This window comes from Acomys russatus, chromosome 23, assembly GCF_903995435.1.
Source record: "Acomys russatus chromosome 23, mAcoRus1.1, whole genome shotgun sequence".
NCBI classification, from domain to species: Eukaryota; Metazoa; Chordata; class Mammalia; order Rodentia; family Muridae; genus Acomys; species Acomys russatus.
This window is the reverse complement of record NC_067159.1, coordinates 18640195-18650821: the sequence shown is the minus strand read 5'-3', so window position 1 is coordinate 18650821 and position 10627 is coordinate 18640195. Positions and strand designations below refer to the sequence as shown.

The 10627-nt window shown below is 43.7% G+C and overlaps 1 protein-coding gene across 1 annotated transcript in view; it reads left to right on the top strand.

Moving 5' to 3' along the window:
- Window positions 1-3676: 3676 nt before the first annotated feature.
- Slc35a3 (solute carrier family 35 member A3) overlaps window positions 3677-10627 on the top strand; it is a 40414-nt gene continuing 33463 nt past the window's right edge. The window contains exon 1 of the mRNA XM_051166075.1: window positions 3677-3943. The gene's annotated coding sequence lies outside the window, so the exon portion shown is untranslated. The remainder of the gene's footprint in view (window positions 3944-10627) is intronic.

Genomic DNA, 10627 nt, shown 5'->3' with positions numbered 1-10627 from the left:
ATCCCTAGTCATTTGCTCCAATCATCCCTATGTGGACTACTTTGCATGCAACATTCCCATAAACACTTGCATGTGGTTTCCATCTGGGCTGCGTCTCTCCATCATGTCAATCCTCAGAGCAAGCTCCCCCTGACCGCATGTTTCTTCTTCATGCTAACCCATGGTGACCTGCTCCTTCCTCCTTCCTCCTCCTCTTCACTCTCTCTCCCTAGATTCTTCTTTCCCCACGCCCTAGAACCTTAGCTCCGCCTACTTCTCTTCTGCCCAGTCCAGGTGTAGGCATTTTTATTGGCTAATCTGGGATAATTTGGGAGGCAAGGTTACACAGCACCACTTGGTGTACGCGAGCTTTTGCTTGTAGAACAGTAAAGATCTCAAGGACAAGCAATTAACAAACACATAGCACCAGACCATCTGCAACAAAGTTTGAGGATGGTGGCATCTGAGTTGAGTGGGTGGCCAACTGTAAACACAATGACTGATTAGAAAAAGATTGTAAAGCTAGTGACAAACCAAAGAATCAAACACATTCTGCACACAGGGAAGCAGGTTATATACTGGACTATGAATTGTGACGCTAGGAAACACCAGTGAAAAGTATTACTTTTTCTTTTTTTAATTAGAAAGAAAAAAATTGTTCCCAATTAACAGAATGAGGAATGAACACAGAAACATGAACACAGACACAAAAGAAATTCAGTGTATTATAAAGGAATACTTTATAAAAACCTGTACTCGTTAAGTTGGAGAAGCTAAGTGAAATGGATGAATTTCTGGATTCATCCAAACTACCAACGTTAAAGCAAGAAGGATGAAAACTTAAACAGACCTTTGATTTCCTAGCATATCATTTTTCTTTTTTGCAGTCCTGAGGATTGAACTTAGGGTCTCATCCATGCTAAGCAAGCAGTCTTTGGGCTAACCTTGGCCTCTCCTTCATCTTTAAAGCAATTTTTAAAATTCTCTCTCTCTCCTCTCTTTCCTCCTCCTCTTGCTCCCTGACCCCCCATCCCCCTCTCTCTCTCTCTCGTCTCTCTCTCTCTCTCTCTCTCTCTTTTAGGAAGAGAGACTTTCACTAGGTTTCCCAGGCTAGCCGTCAGCTCGTAGGCTCAAATTTTCCTCCTCCTCAGATTCTCCAGCAGCTGGAAGTACGGCTTCATTTCTATACCACACAAAGCTCGCATCTTTACTTCGTGCCTTACTTTAAGGGTATTGTAGAACTGACCCCCTGTTTTCACTGTTTTAGGTAATTTTTTAGTTCTCTGCCTTCCAAGGTGGCAAAACACGTGTCACTACTTCATCATTATAAATGCTTCTACTTCTTCTTTTCCTTATAAAATTACTTTACAATTTCCTGAAAAAAAAAAAAAGAAAAAAATTAGCGTCCATTCCTCTAACCTAGGTATCTGTGACACTGAACATGGTGGTATCAGCCTGTGATTCCAGCACTCAAAAGGCCAAGGCCAAGGTCAATCATAAGTTTATAGCCAGTCTTGGCTAAACAGCAAGTTTCAGGCATCCTGGGTTATGCTGTCAAAACCATAATAAAAGGAAACAACAGAAAAGAATTTATGTTATATGGTGTATTTTTCTTGATAATATGTTTAAATCTTCCCTTTCCTTTATAATCACACATTTATGGTATCAATTGTCTTCTGGGTATCTGTATACACACGTATGCTTGAGCAAGCACACACATGCATACCTCAGAATAGTGCCAAACTGTAATTATCAGGTACTAGGCATATTAAGTTTCTTTAAAAAAAAAAAAAAAAATTGGAGAAGGGGCTTAGTGGAAAAGTACACAAGGTACAAAGGCCTGGGCTCGATTTCCAATAATTTTGGGAGGGGGGTGAGGGTGGAGAGGAGAAAGGGAAAAGAAAGAAAACAGATTGCTCAAGCTTTAAGCTCAGCACAGAAAGGCTGTCACAGAATGGTTGCCAAGAGATGGAGGCCTTCAGGAGCAGCCTGCAGCCAGCCTGCAGCCAGGCTGAGCTACAACGTGTCTTTAAAAAAAAAAAAAAAAAAGTATTGTATTAGTTAATTTCTTTGCAGTTGCAACAAAACACTTGATAAAAGAATATAGGAAGAAGGATTTATTTGGTTTCAGAGGTTTTGATTCATGGTTGTGTTGTGCCCAACTTTTGAGACTTCCGGTACAGACTACCTAATAGCAGAGTTCAAATGCAACGGCAAGGTAGTCTTTATTGCAGGTTCGAACCCCGGGCCACCCTTCCCATGCACTGGCACAGCAGATGAAGGGAAGTGGCCTCAAGTCTCAACTGAGAGGAGTTTTAAAAATAGGTTTTAGACAAAGAAACAGGTTTTACAGTATGTGGTTGGATGGCATTTGGGCAGAAAATGCAAGCAGGGAGTTATAAGCCTTGGTGTTTTATGGTTGGGTAACAGGTGTACGGGCAAGTTGGCCTACCGAAAAGATTGGTTGAAACAGTCATGGGGGCATTAGGAACTTTGGCCTGGCTTCTCCTAATTGGTTGTTGTAATCTGGGTTCATCCCTTGGCTAGGTTTAACACAAAATTGAGTTTCTTTTTCAAAATGGAGTTTGTCTGGTCCTTTCAGTCGCTTAGTCTCATTGCTTCTGGGTCGCTGGTTGGGATTGATGTAGTGGGACAGTTATTAGCTTGCACAGAGAGCCAGAGGAGATGTCAGAGCAACACACCCACAAAAGCCAGTCACCCACTTCTTCCAAAGAGGCCTGTTCCACAATTTACACCATCTCCCAGTAATACTTTCAAAAGTTTAATACATCAGTGGCCTAGGTTAAAGCCTTTACTACCCACTCACTTCCCCCAACCCCAAAGCCCATTAGCTGGCAACCAAACCTTTACCATATGATGGGCATTTGGGGGGGGGGGGGACATTTTAGATTCAGACCCCAGGAAATATCAAGATCTAGTTCCCATTCCATCACCCCGAAGTATCCTGAAGACCTGATTACACAAAAGCGTAAAGCGAGGCATGCTGTGCTAACAGTCATCTAATTTTATTCTCCCCCGTTGTGTCCTAACTATGCTTCTCTAAGGTATGGTTCCAATCATTTGCAACGCGAAGAGGCATACGCTGAATTCTAGGGGCGTTGACTGTGTTAACAGGGAAGGGATAAATCTCCGGTATCCCATGATCAAACCAAACTCAGCATATTACATTTCAGCCTGTCCACCGCCAGCATAGGCTACGGCGGTTGGGAGATTTTGGAAATATATTAGAAAGATTTAAAATATAATATGTACAAGATCCTTGCAGACAGGACGAGGTAAACCGCTCTCCTATACCGAGGTATCTCTTCACCATTCCGGTTTAGTGACACTAAGCCCGTTTTGGATTCCAGAGACTCTCCAGGTCTGTCAGGGTGGGGGCAGGGGTCATTTCCAACCGAACAAACTGGTTCCTTGACTAAGGTTGGTAACCTGCGCCAGGGATAATCTTGTTTTCAACTCATTGGTGGTCATTTTCAGGAGCCAAGATCCGCCTCCGGGTCCTCTATCAGGGTTCTTTGACCTAAAGGACTTTGGCCTTCCTTCAGTTACCGGTCATCCTGCCACTTTCTGCAGCTGGACTGTCGAGCAGAGGCACCCTTCCTAATCACTGTCCCGCGACCGTGAGGCTGTCACGGGAGCAGTGCCGCCGGTGTAGCCGCTTCAGGGGACGTGGCGGGTCAGCGCGAAACTGGGGCCGCCGGAGCCGAACAGGGAACGGCGTTTGCCGGGGCCGAGGCGGAAGCCGGAGCCTTTGGCGGACCGGACCGCGGGAACCCGGAAACGCCTGGGCCGCACTGAGGCGGTCCGGGCGACCGAGGCGGCGGGAGCCGGCGGCGCTGCGGGTCAGCGGGCGCGGCGGAGCCGGCGGGCTCGGCAGCCTGGGGCGCCGGCCGTCGCAGAGCCTGGGGCTTCGGTGCTGGCAGCTGGTCGAGCCTCACGGCGGGTGAGCGGAGGACGCTGGCGGGGAGCGGTGGGTGCGGAAGCCACAAGCTATGTGCTGAGATGGCGTGGGGGCGGTTGAGGTACAGGATGCCTGGGCCACCCAGACCGCAGCGGAGGGCTCCTGTACTCGTTCAAAGAGAGCAGATGAATGGGCGCCTTGTACCTCCGGCCGGGACGTGCTTGAACGTTCTGGGTGGAGGAGGAAAAGGTCCCGAGGGGAGGGGTGTGGCAGGCAGTATGCTTGCAAGCTCTAGGCTGGCGAACCAAGTGCCTAAGGGGCCAGGCTGCTGGCCAGTCCTTTCGCGGTCTTCCCTGGAGCCATCCAGCCTGTGACCCTGGGGTAGGGACGGGCCTGCCAAACGAGGACTGTGTGCTCGAAAAGCTGCAGAGACTTCAAGATATGGAAAGGGTACCCGTGGTAAGGCTAGACCAAAGGCGTTGGGTTTCTGAGATCCTTGAGTGGTGCGGGAGTTCTAAGTATTGAGGAGTGGAAGAGCTCAGTGAACATTTTTTTTTTTTTTTTTAAATTTAAGCCAACTAAAGTTTCTGCTAGTTCAAACGAATTAAGGGATATTAGTGTAGTAATGGGCACTTGTATTTTCTTTCTTTTGAAGAGCGTGCCCTTTATTATATTCTATTAAATGCAGTATTTTGAATATAGCATCAGAGTTGAGTATAGGCACTCAGTTTGCCTGTTACAGATGATGTTTGTTTCTCACGGCTTAATTCCATTGCTACTAACTCAGAAGAAGGAAACAACTTCTACGTTTCCATTCTGGACTAGGTTTCCTCCCTAAAATTTTTTTTCTACTGAATCTGCTCTTCCTTTCTGGCCTCTTCCAGATGCACTATACCAATAACTTCCGAACAGAACTTGCAGCGTTTAGTCGAGGACTAAACTACCCCTTTCGACTACCCCTGTCCTGATTGCATGCACATGCACATGTGCAGGCGCCTACTCTTCTGTCTTTCTATCTTGTGTCGGGGCGGGGGGGTGGGGGTGGGGGGGGGGCTGGGCAGCACCAGAAGGGACTTGGGGGAGATAAACCGCATGGGAATATTGATAGAGTACCGGCATAATGTTTTTGTGACTTCAGTTCTTTGCAGTCGCCTTTTAAAGCCAGCGACTTAGTGCCATTCCCTGGCAGCTCTCTCAGAAACACTCAGCGACTATTTATTTATTTAGTGGTTCTGGGGTGGAGCGTAGGGCATACTGAATGCTAGGTAAGTGCTTTGCTGCTGAGAAACACCCCTAACCAAAACTAAATTTTCAATAATTCAGGCAGACGTTAACACCCCTTCAAAATGTAAACTTTTCCATGACGCAAATTAATGTAAACCTTTCACTTTTCACACCTGTAATCCCAGCACTCGGGGAGGCAGAAACAGGCAGATCCTGTGAGTTCAAGGCCGGCATGGTCTACAACATGAGTCCAGGACAGCCAAGGCTACACAGAGAAACCCTGCCACAATCAATCAATCAATCAAACAAACAAACAAACAAACCAAAAAAAAAAAAAAAAAAAAAAAATCCAAAAAGTTACTTTATCCAACATATTGTATGTTTGTAAACAACCATAGGAGTTTTATATTTGTTTTATTTGTTTAATTTGAGGTAGGGTTTCACATAATAGTACTCCAAGATAGCCTCTAAATTGTGGCAATCTTCTATTGGGTTTTGTTTTTGTTTTTGTTTTTTTCCCTTCTTTTTGTCTGTGTAGCCTTGGCTGTTCTGGGCTAGCTTTGTAGACCAGGCTGGCTTCAAACTCACAGTGATCCACCTGCCTCTCTCTGCCTTCAGATTACAGGTCTGTGCCACTGCACCCAGCCCATTAGATCCTAATAAACTCTGAGTAGGACAATTATAATTGTTTCCATTTTATAGATGACTATTGAAGATCATACAGGGCAAGTACTATATTGGATTTCAATTTTAAAAACAGCAAATGTATGTTAAATCTATTCAATCTAATTGTCTCCATTAGTGAAAGAATATAATACCGTGCTGTGTATGTTCTTTCTTTCTTTCCTTCTTTTTTGTTGTTGTTGAGACTTGTTGGGGATGGGTGTAGGGTTGTGTCTCATTAGGACCACAGGCTTGTGCCACTATGCCTGGTATGTTTGTGTTCATTAAAATTTATTTTTTATTATTGTTGTTGTTGTTATTGTTGTTGTTGTTTTGACTTCTTGAGACAGGATTTCTTTGTGTAACAGCTCTAACTGTCCTGGAACTCGCTCTGTAGACCAGGCTGGCCTCAAACTCACAGAAATCTGCCTCCCTCTGCCTCCTAAGTGCTGGGATTTAAGGCTTGAGCCACTACCACCCTGCTCAGGGTCCTGTCTCTAGCATGGCTAAAAAATCTAAAATAAATAGTAAAGAATCACTTTGTAACATTGGTAAAGTCCTTCTGATCCTATGGACATGAATTCTTTTGTGAAGGAATTGAATGGGCTTTGAGTTTTCCATGAGAGGTTAAAGTAATTTTTCATTCATATGGTGTCATTGTTTTATTACTGAGCCTAATTTCTTTAAAGCATTTATTAAACAAATATTATATGCAAGGAATTTATCTATGTCCCCAATTTTCCTGGTAACTGATTGATTATTGTATTTTATCTTTTAAGGCAGGGTTTGGCTATCCTGGGACTCCATATGAAAATCAGGTGGATCCCAAATTCACATAGGTCCTCCTGCCTATCTGCCCCACCCCCCTTTCTGATTTTGTGGATTTGTTTGTTTGGTTTCTGATTTTAGTTTAGTTTTACTTTTTTCAGACAGGGTCTTTCAATCCAATGTAGACTAGGCTGGCCTCAAACTCAAAGAGACCTGACTGTGTTTGTGTCTTGAGTGTTTGGATTAAAGTCATGCGTGCACCACCGCCCTGACCTGATCAGTTCTTTTTAAGAACTGAAATTTTCTTGTTTTCTGCATACCTGATTGCACATATATATGCATTTTTTATTTGTGATACAGATCCTAAGGCCTTATATATGGCAAGCACGCACTTTACCTTAAACTACACCACACACACACACACACACACACACACACACAAGCTTAATTCTCAGCAGCTTGCTTTCCTAACACTAAGCACTTTCTTCCTAATTAGACATAGAGAAAAAATACTTTGTTTTTTTTAAAATAGCAGGCTTAAATCCTTAGGTTAGTTTTCTATGGCTGCTGTGAAAATTAACACCACAGTTTGGTAACTTAAGACAACAGTTCATTCTCTTACCAGAGGCCGGAAATCCAGAATCAGTGTTAACAGGGCTTTGCTCCCTCCAGCGGTTCTAGGCAACTTATGCATTCTTCCCCACTTCCGGTTGCTGGTGGCTGCCTGGATTCCTTGGATTGTGCTTGCAAGACTCCAATTCTGAAGACTAGCACCTTCAGATCTCTCCTTACTGTCCTCTCCTCCCCAAGTTACAGTGTATTCTGTCCTTGACCCTGCAAACTTCCAGCCTCAGTCTCCTGAGTAAGTGAAATTATAGGCACGTATCACTGTTCCCAGTTATTTTCTTCATCTAAAAATGCCTTTTAAAAAATGAAGGATATTAGCAAATATAAATTGTATATACAAGGGATACAAGGCAATGATCTTATGTATACTAGGGGATAATTTCCTTACCATAGCTGTCATTGTACATAGTTTTTGTATGCATTTGAAGGGACAATGCTGTTGAGAGTTACTCTCAACATTTTTCAAAGAGAGGATGTAAGCAGAGATCTGTGTTTTCTGTGGATTCCAAGGCTGCCTTCTCTGTGTGAGGCTTTGTTAAATTCACAGCACAGCAGCAGGGCTCGGCTAGCAGGAGGGCTTGTGCTTTGCTGACACCTTCCATTTCTTCTTGTGCTTTCTCTTCAGGCTGCTCTGTTGTGTTCTCTGACCTTGGGTTTGTAGGGAAAGAGTGAAACAGTCTTTGTCACCTGAAACCATTTTGTTGGAGGTTTTTCTCTCAGTCTCTTAACTGTAAAAGAAAAGGACTACAATACTGAGTATCTAGTGGGGTACTGTAAACATTGTCTGAGGTATTTCCATAACCTTCTCCAAGTAATGAAACAAGTATAGGCTTTAGATAGCAGCATGTGGTATTTAGGGGACGTTTAACCTAGTACAATTTTTAAGGAGTTTTGATGTAGTGAGATCAGAGATTACAAAAGTCTGCAGAATATAGGATCCTGAGGTCCTGCAAGGTTCTAAATTCAGTCTGCCTTTTATTTCAGCGTCCCATAGGAGAGACTGGATTTGTTTTCCAGAAATACCAAGTTTGTTAAGTGAAATGTCGTAGGTGCATGGAGAAGAACATGCAGAGAACTTTGACTTCTTCACGATGAGCTATCAGCATTTCCTTTACCACTAATCTGGTCCCATTGGAGAATTAATGCCAGTTTCTTGTCATTATGACTCTCTTACCTCTAAGTAAGTGGTAAGACCACATTTGTTCTCTCTAATGGGTTAGGGCTCAGTTAGGAAAACAAGAGTCCTCCAGTGTTATGGAATAAGCCATTTAGAATAGCAACAAGTAAAGCAAAGGTAAAAGAAGAGGCCATAGGGGAACTGGGTTCACCTGCTAAGTAGCCCTCATGACACAGGTGTAGGCTGGACTAGGACTTTCAAAGAAGTGTAGGAAGTCAGCCACCCTACATCCGGCTCCCAGGGTAGGACTGTAGCATGAAGCTGGCAGATTTATGTAGTGCTGTCACCTCCAAAAAGAGACTCAGTCTGTGTTCACATTCACGTCTGAAGGAGGCAGAGGCCACTGCTGCCTAGTCGGGAAGAAAGGCTGACCTAGAGCAAGGGGAGTGAGCATGTGTTGCGCTCACCGTGTTAAACAACTCTAAATGACATTTGTTTGCTTCTTTGTTTGGTGTGTCTAGGATGCATGCCATGGCACATATGTGGAAGCCAGGACCATTTGTAGGAGTTGGTTGTCTCTTTTCACATTGTGAGGTTCCAGGAATTGAACTTGGGTTGTCAGGCTTAGTGGCAGACACTACCCACTCAGCCATCTCACTAACTCCCTCCCTCCATTTAACCCTGACAGTCTTTAGTTAATGTCTCTTAATTCACATCTGCCTTCCATATCTTGTGCGTGCTTAGTGTTGACCTGATTATAACACAGAGCCACGCCAGAAAGGCTTGGGAGCTTATCAAAGCTGGCATGGTTTCTCTTTTCCTTTGTACTGCATTTTTTTCCTGTCATAGAAGTTCATATATGATTTTCATTTCTTTTCTCTCTCTCCCTCCCACTCGTCTTCCCCCTCCTGTATCCTGAATTGTTTGAATGTATCTTCCTGGGTGAAGAATGAGGCCCATGCAGAAACAAGATGGTTTAGATTGCTTTGATTTTTCTGAGTGCCCAATGCTAATGACAGTGCTGACCAGAGTAGGTGTGAGTTACGTATCTGATAGCTTATTCCACTGTGGACAGTTGAGTCTTGTTTATATTTAACCTGTTGTCCCCTTAGCTTTGAATTTCTTTTTATAGTGGTCAGTGTTTCTTACTACCATCTGGCTTTTACATTACAATCTGTTCTTTGGAGGATCCGTTTAGCTCTTGCCTTTAGTGATAGAAACTGACTGTGGAATAGTGCAGGGCAGGAAATGGAGCGTGTGTGTTTCACTGCTGTGTGACCACACAGTAGAAGGGAAAAGCTTCTCTTATTGGGCCATATAATTGTTTTCCCATCACTGAATCCTGAACAAATTTTAACTATAGATTGATGTAAAAGAGATTTTATATTTGTGTAGCTGAAGGAATATTTGAACACTTGATTTTACTTGATTGTGATTGTGGAAATTCTATAGTCTATGAAAGAACAAGTTAAAAATTGACAGAGCTGCAATGTATACTATTGATAGTGTCTTGTTTAAATAGACACGGAACACCTCAAGGAAGAAAGGGCAGTGAGAAACAGGGAAAAAGTGTTTAACTCAGAATATAGTAGGAACTTGTAGGCACCAAAACTCGGCTTAGGATGTGGTTTAGTGGAAGAGTTCTTAGCTAGCATTTGCAAGCCTTAGGTTCTAGCAAAGCTAAGTTCTGTTCTTTTCTTTCTTTCTTTCTTTCTTTCTTTTTTTGGTTTTTCTAAACAGGGTTTCTCTGTGTAGCCTTGGCTGTCCTAGATTCCCTTTGTAGACCAGCCTGGCCTTGAACTCACAGCGATCCGCCTGCCTCTGCCTCCTGAGAGCTGGGATTAAAGGCATGCATCACCATGCCCAGTTTAAGTTATTTTCTTTAAAGAATCATTGACCTAATGTATCTAAGAATAAATCAACATCCGGCATAGTGACACACATCTGTAATCACTGTAGAAGCATTGGCTTGCTGCAAGTTACTGTACTATACCTACACTATATGGTGAGACCTACCTCAGAACTGCAGAGGGCAGAGAGAACGCTCAGCCTTTAAGAGCATAGAGTGGCTGGGGGCAGTGGCGCATGCCTGTAATCCAGCACTCAGGGAGGCAGAGGCAGGTGGATGTCTGTGAGTTCAAGTCTAGCCAAGGCTAGACAGAGAAACCCTCTATTGAAAAACAAAAGAAAACAAAAAAGAACGTAGACTGTTCTTCCAGAAGACTAGAGTTCAATTTCCAGCACCCACATTAGGTGGCTCCCAAGGCACCTGTAACTCTAGCTCGGGGGATCTGACACCTTCAGCTTCTGTGGTACTTACACTACTC